We start from the raw sequence: 11,073 nt of genomic DNA, 5'->3' as shown, positions 1-11,073 counted from the left end.
TCAAAACATATGCATAGATAATTCTGCAACATTAGCCCTTGCAAAACCTTGTGTTCCAGTTTTCCCCCTCCTCTCACCTCCCTCCCATAGATGAGGAGTAGTCCAATATATGTTAAATTCAATATATGCATACATATTTACATAATTATCTTGCTGTACAAGAAAAATCAAATCAAACCAGAAAAGAAAATAAAATGCAAGCAAACAACAACAAAAAGAGTTAAAATACTATGTTGTGAACCACACTCAGTTCTCACAGTTCTCTCTCTGGGTGTAGATGGCTCTTTTGATCACAAAGCCATTGGAAATGGTCTGAATCATCTCATTGTTGAAGAAAGCCATGTCCTTCAGAATTGATCATCATATAATATTGCTGTGGCCTAGTACAATAACCTCCTGATTCTAGCAGAAGAAATCATAAAAATCCTGCCTGAGGCAGGCAGGAAGAAGGCTGTGATAAGATCAGTTAAGTCCCACCCTATGGGTAGGGTGTCCAGTCTGAAATCCAAGTTATGGCAAATCCCTGAGACCCACTCTCTGTAGAGGTCTCCAGAAATCTCACCTTGCCAATGCCTGTCAGAAATCTCAGTCATGTTAAATTTTCCCTATAAAATCTACTTATGGACCATCCCATAGATTTTATAAGGAAAATTTAACCTCAAGGATAGGACTGGGATTTCTGATGGGACATGGCAAGGTAAGATTGTTTGCTCTCTATTGAGGGTGGGTCTCAGGAGTTACCCAATAACTTGGATTTTAGACTAGACAGCCAAATAGATCTCTATCAAAGTTTTCTCCCTACCTGCCCCAGGGATTCATTTTTATCAATTCCTCTGCTAGTCACACCCAACATTAAACACCTCATTAGGAATTATATTCTCAGGACTCCCAACCTCTAGATTGGAGACCCTAGGGCAGGATCCATTCTCCTTGAGCAATTTCTTCACTTTCATAGCTGTTAGTCCTTGACTTTCATAGCGTGGTCCCTAAAACCCACCACACTCTTTTTAGTTACTGAATACAATAAGGCCAGTTCACTATCAATTTTATTATACTGGCAGTTTGATTTTTTGCAAGATCAGCAATAGAGAATGAATGCTGGACTTGGTGTTTTATTATTTCCCCAGCTTTCTGCAGTATCTATTGAGCTAATCTCTCCACATGAGTAAAAAGCCTGCTTCTTGTTCCAGAGAAGACTCCTCATATACAATTGTATGTCATACCATCTAAGCACCCCATCCTGCATATTTGTAGTATCCTTCCCCAAATCAAAAATTATGTGAACCACAAAGCTATCTTAACACTAACTAGGCCAAATATTTGGGGGTGGGTGAACCTTATACCAGCATCTCTTTAGTTTAGATTAGAAATTCATTAAGTCAGAGGGTCATTAAGATTCCAAATGGGTGGGACTTTTATGCCCTTAGGCAACCAGGAAGTTTATTGCTTTTAGAAAGTAACCCTGTTTCTAAAGAGGTTGGGGTAAGTTGGTAGATACTGACCTTCTCATAAGTACCTTCTCCACTGCCCCCAAAATGCATCGTCAAACTATGACTTCAAGAAAGTCATTTGTACTAAAGTATAAAAAATTGACAGCAACCTAGAATATTTTCCTATTACATTTCATTTTTAAAGTGAAAAACTTATTGGTTATTGGAAATTTTCATACATCAGCAAGATCAGATGAAAGGGGGGCAGAATACTCCTGAAATCCCACTAGAGGAGCAGCTACTTATTTTACCTACTCCCAAGGCGACCACCTTTCATAAAGACAGAAGTAGAAGAAATTGGGCCACACTGAAAAAATGAGAAAAATTCACTTCAAACATATTTGAAGTATTTACCAGAATGAAAACTGGCACAATCCCTGCTTTCAAGGAGTAATTAGAAATGAGACTGGTTAAGGTAGGTCAGAGCAGGTTTGCTCTGGATCTTAATTGCCAAACCAAGGAATTTGTGTTTCATCCTAGAGATGAGAAGAACCCATTGAAGTTTTTTGAATATAGAAGTGACATAGTCATCATCTGTGCATCACTGAAAGTTGTTTTAATAGCTAGTTGAAGCCTGAACTGAAGGAGGAGAATATAGAACCAACTCAGGATGCTATTCTGTATTTATAAATACCTTGACAATAGATAAGTTGAATTTCTTTTCTTCTTTTTTTTTTTTTTTGAGAGCTTCCTAATCATGGATCATTTATTATTTGGAAGGCAATTCTTATTCTTTTTTAAAAAATGTTAAAGTACAAAATGAGAAAAGAAAAAAAATTGCCATATACATAGCAGATCATAAGAAAGGAGTCAATATAAAACAATAAATTTCCATTTCAAGAAAACTTATGTAATACTACATATTGTTTTCAAAGCCATCCAACTTTCCTTTGCTTCTTTGTTGATTTTCTTTTGTTCTCTATTGGACCCTTTCCCCCCCTCTTTTTCTTCTCCCCCCAAAGAAAGTTACAATAAAGTGTAGATATATGTGCATAATATATAGATATCTATAGACATACATATATACTCTCATACACATATATGTAAGACTGTACTGATGAGGAATTCAATACTAAAATGATGTGAGTGATATGGACACCAGATGATGGTAGGTACCAATAGTTGGGGTTCAATCATGCCATTCTCTTTGGCAAAAGGTAGATTTATTTAAGGAAGAGGTTACAGACAAAATGAAGGGTTACAATATACATGGGGAATGGTAAATATGAAATAGAGTGGGAGAACATATAAAAGACAAGTTCTTCAGTGGAACTCACAATTATCTGATAGAAAGGGAGTACCATGAAATTGGAGCATGTCCTTAGCTGGCAGACTAAATCTTGAAAGGGACTTAGCCCCCCAAAAGAATTAGCTATAAAGAGGAGAAATGGGGCTGAGAAGCATAGTAGAATTAGGAGATATACCCTATAGATGGAAGAAGGGTTAGGGAAAAGATACCACGAGGCAGAATGCCATAGGAGACTGACCCAAAGGAAGGCAGCAGCCATGGGATGGTCCATAAGTAGATTTTAGAAGGAAAATTTAACCTCAGGGACATGACTAGGGCACAGTAAAATGAGACTGACCAAGATCCCTACAGAAGATGGGTCTCAGGGGTTTGACAGAACTTGGATTTCAGATTGGATTACCTCCCCAGAGGGTGGGACTATGAAGCTAAACTGATCTCTATCAGAGCTTTTCTCCCTGCTTGCTTCACTTTCTCTCTGCCCAATATATCATTCAGGATCTCATCAGCACTATGCTTATTTCTGTTTTTCTGCAGGTAGATAGCATCTTCCCTCATAGGTCTAAGCCTTTGTTTTAAAATATTTTTCTATATCCATGTTTTTCTAAATGAATTAGGTTCATCATTTCCTATACTATATCCCTTCTGTTCTTGGATATATATACATATATAAATGTTATAGTATAGTTTAAAGTCTAATATGGCTAACTTCCTTTTCTGATTTTTTTCCCTAGGTTTCTTTGAAAGTTCCTGATCTTTTACCTTTCTGGTGGGTAGAATAAACACTAGATGTTAATGCTACCGAAATAGTTTCAGAACAGCAATCAATTAGAAAAAAAGAATATCACAATAGAAACTCAGTTCATAACATGGAATAATCATGGCAAGGCATCCATCACAGATTACAAAGTTAGGCTATTTATTATGTGAATTAACAAGAAGAAAGGTGAGGGTGTGGGTCCAGCCGTGGCGACTGTGGCTGTGGCGCTCGCTCTGTCTGGAGGGCAAGAGGGGAGTCCAGGCGGGGGCGTCTGGCACGGGAGCCAGGGTGCCACCATGGTTAAGAAGTGGAAAGGCCGCGTTGTGATGGACACGGAGGACTGCGGCAGTGATGAGACCTGGATCAGGAGCTCTTGTCCCGAGCCAAACGGAAATGTAGTGACTCCAAGAAGGAGCAACATGTTACTCAGTCTGCAGCTTCTTCGGACTCTGAAACATCAGACAGTGATGATGAGTGGACAGTTGGAGGTTCAAAAAATAAGAAAAAAGGAAAAACTGGGAAGATAGAGAAGAAGGGAACCATGAAAAAACAGACAAACAAAGCTGCTTCCTCAGGTAGCTCTGACAAAGACAGCTCAGCTGAGAGTTCAGTCCCTGAAGAAGGTGAAGTATCTGACTCTGACAGTAACAGTTCCTCCTCCAGCTCAGATTCTTCTTCTGAGGATGAGGAATTCCATGATGGATATGGAGAAGAGCTCATGGGAGATGAAGAAGATAGGGCCCGTTTAGAACAAATGACAGAAAAGGAGAGAGAACAGGAACTGCTTAACAGGATAGAAAAAAGAGAGGTGCTGAAGAGAAGGTTTGAAATTAAGAAGAAATTAAAAACAACCAAGAAGAAAGAAAAGAAAGAAAAAACAAGAAGAAGAACAAGAGAAGAAAAAACTTACATAGATTCAAGAGTCCCAGGTCATGTCCCATAATAAGGAGCAGCGTTCCAAGTGGGATGAAAAACTAGACAAAAAAACCTCAGGCCATGGAAGAACTGAAAGCAGAGAGAGAAAAACAGAAGAATAGAACAGCTGAGCTGCTTGCCAAAAAACAGCCATTAAAAACAAGTGAAGTTTAGGATGATGAAGAGGAAGAGGAGGACGATAAGTCCAGTGAGAAGACAGATCCTTCATCTAGGACGACATCATCTGATGAAGAAGAGGAAAAGGAAGAGCTTCCTCCAAAATCCCAGCCAGTTTCTCTGCCTGAAGAGTTGAAGGGAGTGCGGTTATCTCGGCACAAGCTGGAAGGTGGTGTCACATACCTTTCTTTGCTAAGACAGTCACAGGATGTTTTATACGAATTGGCACTGGGGACCACAACAGTAAACCTGTCTGTCGGGTTGCTGAAATCACTGTTGTGCGGAAACAGCCAAGGTTTATCAGTTGGGTGGCACTAGGACAAATAAAGGATTGCAGTTGAGGCATGGCAATGACCGGCGACTATTCCGCTTGGAGTTTGTCTCAAACCAAGAGTTCACAGAAAGTGAATTTATGAAATGGAAAGAAGCCATGTTTTCTGCTGGCATGCAGCTACCTACCTTGGATGAAATCAACAAGAAGGAAGTATCCATTAAAGAAGCTCTGAATTATAAATTCAACGATCAGGATATTGAAGAGCTTGTAAAAGAGAAAGAGAGATTCAGAAAAGCTCCACCCAACTATGCCATGAAAAAACGCAGCTTCTGAAGGAGAAGGCCATGGCAGAAGCTTTGGGAGACCGAGACAAGGCTAAACAAATCCAAGATCAACTGAATGAGTTGGAAGAAAGGGCAGAGGCTCTAGATCGGCAACGAACAAAGAATATTTCTGCCCTCAGTTACATCAACCAACGAAATCAGGAATGGAACATTGTTGAGTCTGAGAAAGCCCTTGTGGCTGAAAGTCACAACATGAAAAATCAACAAATGGACCCCTTCACTAGGCAGCAGTGCAAACCAACTATTGTCTCCAACTTCAGAGACCCTGCTGTTCAAGCTGCCATCCTGACTCAGCTGAATGCAAAATATGGCTCTGGGGCATTAGCAGATGCTCCAAAGGACAAAGACATCAACTCTAAGTCAGCCAGTGACCTCTCAGAGGACCTGTTCAAAGTGCATGATTTTGATGTGAAGATCAACTTGCAAGTTCCCAGTTCAGAATCAAAGACACTTGGCCATCACCTCAAAGGCTCCCCCAGCCAAGGATGGTGCTCCAAGAAGATCTCTGAATTTAAAAGATTATAAGAAACAACGAGGACTTATTTGAGTAAGCCCAGCCTGCTGCTTTGGACCCTGCATGAACCATGATGATGTTCCTCTTCTCCTCTTCTCCCTTGGTTTGCCCTCTTTGGGCTGGAGCAGTAGGGGTGCTGAGAAGAGACCCTTTAAACTCCCAGTCATCTGTAACATAAAACCATTTACTGTATAGATCTCCCTCATCTGCCCACTCTCCCTCCCCTTCTGCTGCCCCACACCTGTGTGGAGTCTAGCTCTCTTGGGGAAAGACTTGGTGAGGTAGAGAGTGCTGTATAGACAATTGGTCCTGAAAAGTGTGGGGACAGTGACACTTACCCAAATTAAAAATCAGAGACTCTCAAGGTAAAAAAAAAAAAAAAAAAGGCAAAAAAAGGGATTTATTATGCTCTCAACAGAAAGGGCAACTCCCAACAGTCAAGGTGTCAGTAGAGGAGTGCAAAACACAAAATTAAATAGACCCTAAAGGCAGAAGCACCCCCACTTTGTCTCATTGTCTGGGGGAATCCAGGCTTACATTCTAAACTTAGAAATCTATCCCAGAAACAGAAGAATATTAATAAATAACAAACTCTTAATTTAAATTTCCCTAGAGAACTGCTATATAAGCAGATATTCTTGTCTGAGAGAATTCTGTTACTTGAATTCCCCAAATCATCATCGAGTATAAAGGAAGTACTAATTAAGAGGTATGTGTGTGTGTAAACAGGAGAGGAAATGTTCATCCAAGACAATCAAACATCTGCAGCTTTTTAACTATAGCTCAACTTGTTATTGCAAAGTCTCAAGTCACAATTAGGGCAGAGTTTAAGTCCACATTCCCATCTGAAGTCTTCACTCAGTTTATCCCATTCAAAAGGATTCAGTAGAAATCTTCATCATAAGCACATCTTTTATTGGAGAAATATAACCTTAGTTCTCACATCATTTTCAGAAGAGCTTTGTTATTATTTTTTCTAACTCAATAAATTTTTTTTTAGTAATTTATTTGGGATGATACTGAATAAATAGATCAGTTGTGTAAAACTGTAATTTAAAAAATTATATTGGTTTTATGTACTCATGAATAATAAATTATTTAGATCTGAATTTATTTGTATAAAAAGTGTTTTATGTTTATGTTTTCCATAGTTCCTATGTACGCTTAGGAATATACTGTTTTATACTATTTAGGTATTTTAAATGGGCTAAAACTATATTGAACAATATTGCTGATGCATAATGTAGTTTATTTTTCACTTTTGATTAAATCTATTTTAACTTTAACTTTCATCTCATAATTACTGTCTTTCTTTCAAACTTCCCAAATAATGAGGACAATCTTGAGATAATATTTTCATAAATATTAAGTAAACAATTTGACCTTACTGTGTCCCTTCTAACTGGTCTTTAATATTTATATTTTATTTCTCTTGAATGTTATATATCAAATTTTCTTTTAAGTTCTGTAGTGTTTGTCACAGAGACCTGAAAATCATTCAGTTTATTAAATGTAAGAAACAAAATATCTTATCAAGAATTCCACTGACTCACTAATGAATGCAGGAAAGATTTATATTACATTCCAGCAAGAATGGGTGCCTAGATAAATAGACACACCTTTGAAACTCCAAAGGCAGCATTTTATTTCCTATCCTGAAATACAAGTCCTTCCCCTGATTCCCCATTAATTGGATGTTATAGAAGTTACACTTTTTTTTTTTTTCATTTAGGATTATACTTAACTTTGCTGGGTGTTACCTTTGGGCATACTCCCAGCTCTTTTACTCTCTGGAATGTAGCATTCCAACAGTTACATCAGTCACTTCATGATATTTAAATTGTTTTTTTTTTCTTTTTTCTTGTTGCTTCCAATATTTCCTCCTTTACCTAGAAGTTCTTAAACTCATATGACAATATTTTTAAAATGACTGTACATATATAACCTTTATCAGATTGCTTGTTGTCTTGTGGAGTGAGAAGGTAAGAGGAGAGAAAGAAAAACATTTTTGGAATTCAAAATCTTTTTTTTTTTTTTTTTTTTTTAATTTTATATATATATATATATATATATATATATATATATTTTATAATATTATCCCTTGTATTCATTTTTCCAAATTACCCCCCCTCCCTCTATTCCCTCCCCCCGACGACAGGCAATACCATACATTTTACATGTGTTACAATATAGTCTAGGTACAATACATGTGTGCGAATATCATTTTCTTGTTGCACAATAAACATTAGAATCCGAAGGTACATGCAACCTGGGCAGACAAATATTAGTGCTAACAATTTTCATTCCCCTCCCAGTGTTTCTTCTCTGGGTGCAGCTACCCCTGTCCATCATTGATCAACTGGAAGTGAGTTGGATCTTCTTTATGTTGAAGATTGGAATTCAAAATCTTACAAAAAGGAATGTTTAAAATCATCTTTATATGTAATTGAAAAAATAAAATACTCATTGTAATAAATTTTTTTCTTAAGAAGGAGCAGCTTTTTCTAGCTCCATTACCTTTTTCAGAATATGAATAAAGATTTTTTTCTATCATCGTAAAAATTATCTATGGTTGAGTTCTTTCTCCTGTGCTTACTCATTTTTATTATGTCATTATTATTATTATTATTATTTGTTTTAGTTTGTTTTTAGCAAAAGTTAATATAATCAAATTGTGGTCTTAGGGCATAGGGAATGATACCACGAGCCTCAGGTCCTCCTTACTGCCATTTTCTGAGGTCTGTGTTGGGCTCACCTTTCCACTTTTAAATCACAGTTAGGGCCCCCAGCCATAGTATTCTGTAAAATTATCTTGGTCACTTCCATTCCTCTAGTGACTTCAAACTATAGCTGTCCTTCCTGTCCTGAAACTGAAACCAGAGACTTTGCTCTTCCTCAAGTGCCCTCAGTCAATAGGGTCCTGCTCCTCACTACTGCTCTCACAGGCTATGTTCTAGCTTCCTCTCTCTATAGCCTTAGTCCTGGACACATTGAGTCTAGGTTAAATTTCTCATATAAAGCTGCCCTTTGCCTGGGCCATTTTTGCTTTTAGGGGTTATGATGAGGTTTAGAATTGGGGGTACCTAAATGAAATTAGGGTTTAATTGAGGTCTAGTGGAAGGTTCAGGGTGCAGATAGTCAAATAGAGCTCCCTTGCAACCCGTCAGGATTCGGTGCAAGAATACAGAGTTAAATAAGATCTAATGGCAGGGCAAGAGTCCCCTGTAAAGGAATTTACAGACCCGAAAACCTAGATTGATAAAAGAGGTTTGTTATGGGGTTTGGAAGTAAGGTGAAAGTCTAGTTAGTAAAGAGAAGAGGGCACTGGAAACAGGATTCCAATGGGCAGAGACCCTTCGCATGCCAGGCTTAAGGCTGCCATGTTAGGAACCTCTGCAAAGATAGGACTACAGCTTAGCTCTGGGCCTGTGGGTGGCTTCCCAAATTGGCTCAGATCTGGGTGGGGGCTGGGAGAGCCTGGATCTTCTATTGGAATTCAAAGGGTGCTTTTGAGCTGGATTTGTTAATCAAAGGTCCTAGTTTCTTGAATTGATAATGCATCAGCTAGGAGGGGCTGGGAATCAGAAAGGAATAAATCAGTCTGAAAGGATTAGTTTCTTAAAGGGAGCACAACCCACATCAGTTAGACCACCATGTTTTGCCTCATGGTGTTTTTCTCCTTGTCATAGCTAACTCTTTTAGGGTGCTCAATCCCTTTTAGGGTTGGTCTGCCAGTCAATGCTGTAACCCCTTTCCTTTGCTAAGTAAAACATTCTATTGTTTTCCTGAATTTATTTCATATTTACCATTTATGGTGTCTATTTTACCTTTTCATTTTGTCTGCAACCTCTTCTTATAAAAATACCTTTAGACAAAGAGAATGCTATCGTGAATTCTTCACATGTACCTTGTATTTAGAAGCAGGAATTACTACCCCAACCTCATCATTTCATATCTTAGAAATGAAAGAAATTTTCTGTAATTTTTCCCCCTGCTATTTTCATTATTATTCAATTTCTGTGGGAAAACCTTTCAATTTTATGCAATAAAAATTGCACATAATAATGGGTATAAAGATAAATCCAAATAATTGAAAAAAATGTTAATAACTATTGAATAAGCTGAGCCAATATAATGACAACACAGCCTAAGTTAATTTACTTATTCAATACTATCTATATACATCAAATTACCAAAAGATTACAACTAGGAAAAAACCTGTAACAAAATTCTACTGAAATTTAAAGAATTTAAAGGAGAGTAATGAAAAAACACAGGGAGAAAAGAGGTCTAGCAGTACCAGATCTCAAACTATACCACAAAGCAGTAATTCTGAAAAGAAAAATGGATACTAGTTGAAAAATAGAATAATCAGTATAACAGATTAGGTATCTAATATATGGAAGCAAACTAACCTAGTAGATTAATGTTTGATAAACCCAAAGATGTCACCTACTAGCATAAAGAATCATTATGTAATTTTAAAAAAGAACAACAACAAAAAAAAAACCAAAAACAAAAAACACCCAAACCTGCATTAAAACTGAATAACAGAATGGCAGAAATTAGGTTTAGACCAGTATTTCATACCATGAGTCAAGAAAAGCATGGAAGGCATAAGTAACATAGATCGAAAATTAGATTATAAACAAATCAATAGAACAAAGAAGAAATTACCTTTAGGCTGATGAATAAAAGAAGTGTTCATAATTTTTCTTTTTTTAAATGATTTTAAAGTACATATAATAGGTAAGGATGGGGTTGAACAAGCAAATTTCTTAAGTATCCCCTTTTTCTCCCCTCCCCTAACTCATCCCTACTTCTATACTCCATCTAAAGTAAGTGAAATGCTTTACCTTGGTACCTGATTTGGAACTAGTTTTGAATTTTATAGATAATCTTCAGAGAACCAATTTTATTCAAACAATCCCAATATTCTTTGTGTCCTGTCAATCCATTTCTTCCATTGGCTCATTGAAGATGTCTAAATTGATCAAGGTCTTTTCACATTTAGTTGGACTGCCTTTGACTGATTTGTTGGAAAACAGAAGCTTCTTCATGAGATTAAATGAAGTAGCAGGACATGACATTTAATCGCTTACTTTATGTGGAGCCCTTACAAATAAATTCAAAATTACTTTAAAATCTGTCTTACCTAGCTATGTTTCCTGCTGAACTTCCTTCTATTCTCTTCTGTGAATTAAAAAAAAAAAATCCTTCAGCATCCCTTTTTTTCTTTTTCAGATAATACTATTGCTAATTCCATTCTTCCTCCTCATCTTCCTTCCTGATTTAAAAAAAAAGAAAAAGAAAAGAAAAGAAAACCACAATCCTCGAAATTAAGATAGTCAAG

General features: G+C 37.1%; 1 pseudogene; it reads left to right on the top strand.

Moving 5' to 3' along the window:
- The first annotated feature begins 689 nt into the window (after positions 1–689).
- LOC141562058 (RNA polymerase-associated protein RTF1 homolog) lies at positions 690–5,925 on the top strand (annotated as a pseudogene).
- Positions 5,926–11,073: the final 5,148 nt, after the last annotated feature.

Source organism: Sminthopsis crassicaudata, chromosome 3, assembly GCF_048593235.1.
Source record: "Sminthopsis crassicaudata isolate SCR6 chromosome 3, ASM4859323v1, whole genome shotgun sequence".
In the NCBI taxonomy this organism is placed as follows: Eukaryota; Metazoa; Chordata; class Mammalia; order Dasyuromorphia; family Dasyuridae; genus Sminthopsis; species Sminthopsis crassicaudata.
The sequence above is the reverse complement of the archived record's forward strand: the minus strand, read 5'-3'. Positions and strand labels throughout refer to the sequence as shown.